Source organism: Amphimedon queenslandica, unplaced genomic scaffold, assembly GCF_000090795.2.
Source record: "Amphimedon queenslandica unplaced genomic scaffold, v1.1 AMPQUscaffold_10568, whole genome shotgun sequence".
Classification (NCBI taxonomy): Eukaryota; Metazoa; Porifera; class Demospongiae; order Haplosclerida; family Niphatidae; genus Amphimedon; species Amphimedon queenslandica.
In genome coordinates, this window is record NW_003549173.1 from 6,086 (window position 1) to 7,246 (window position 1,161).

The 1,161-nt window shown below is 38.4% G+C and overlaps 1 long non-coding RNA gene across 5 annotated transcripts; it reads left to right on the forward strand.

Annotated features, from left to right (window-relative positions):
• Window positions 1-167: 167 nt before the first annotated feature.
• On the forward strand, window positions 168-1,155 carry LOC109590045 (uncharacterized). Of its 5 annotated transcripts, none has more exons than XR_002189072.1 (5): window positions 168-343; window positions 384-498; window positions 552-631; window positions 838-917; window positions 1,115-1,155. It is a non-coding gene; the product is annotated as an uncharacterized LOC109590045 (long non-coding RNA). The 5 variants fall into 5 exon arrangements; XR_002189069.1 differs by lacking the exon at window positions 1,115-1,155 and adding an exon at window positions 980-1,066; XR_002189073.1 differs by lacking the exon at window positions 1,115-1,155 and adding an exon at window positions 989-1,066.
• The last annotated feature ends 6 nt before the right edge of the window (window positions 1,156-1,161 follow it).

Sequence of the window (1,161 nt, forward strand, 5' to 3'; positions counted from 1 at the left end):
GTTAATTATGATTGCAGTACCTACTGTACTAACGTGTGCGAGAGACTGAGCAAACTACTTGCTAAGGTATGTCAGCCATCAGCTGTTATTAAGCTTAGCCAATTACCCTGTACTATAGTACGGGGTATTTGCTAAATATTATTACAGCAAGCATTCCCCCGCTCTTATCACACGATATCATCAACCAACATAATTAGCAATGGAAACACTACTGGCAATGATACTGGCATTAGAATCAACCAACACCACCACTACTGATAGTGATGATTCCAATGATGGTGATACTAATGGAATGTGTACTAAGATTAATGGAGGGAAAGTTGCAGGTGACTGTAATAAAGGAGTAAGTGTGAATTCATCTGCTGGGATCATATTCTCATCAGATAAGCAGCAGCAACCAGATATCAGTCTGAATGGAGCAGAGGAGGTGGGTGGAGCTATATCAGAACGTAATATGGCGTTTTGGCCTTTTGTCACTTTATTTAACCATTTTTAAGGGTAATTTGAATCATAATTGATCTAATTTTACATTTTTTGTGTTCCATTTGTAGGTACCGTCAAGGATCTCAAGTCCTTTTTTGTAGGCGGAGTTGACAAATTGTCATCAAATTTACATGAATGAACATTAAAGGTAAAGCACACATGCTATTGAGATAATTTTACAAATATTTAATGGACTTGTATGTGCCTCACGTTCAGAAGAGGTCATCGTGGGGGGTGGAGTCATGCATCCCATCTACTATGGCGATTAGGCCTTTTGTCACTTCATTTAACCGTTTTTAAGAGTAATTTCGATCATTATTGATCTAATTTTACATTTTTGTGTTCCATTTGTAGGTACCGTCAAGGATCTCAAGTCCATTTTAGAGGGCGGAGTTGACGCCTTGTCTTCACATTTACATGAATGAACATTAAAGGTAAGGCACACATGATATTGAGATAATTTTACAAATATTTAATGGACTTGTATGTGCCTCAGGTTTAGAAGAGGTCATCGTGGGGGGCGGAGTCATGCGTCCCATCTAATATGGCATTTTGGCCTTTTGTCACTTCATTTAACCGTTTTTAAGTGTCATTATTGATCTAATTTTGCATTTTTGTGTTCCATTTGTAGGTACTGTCAAGGATCTCAAGTCCATTTTAGAGGGCGGAGTTGACGCC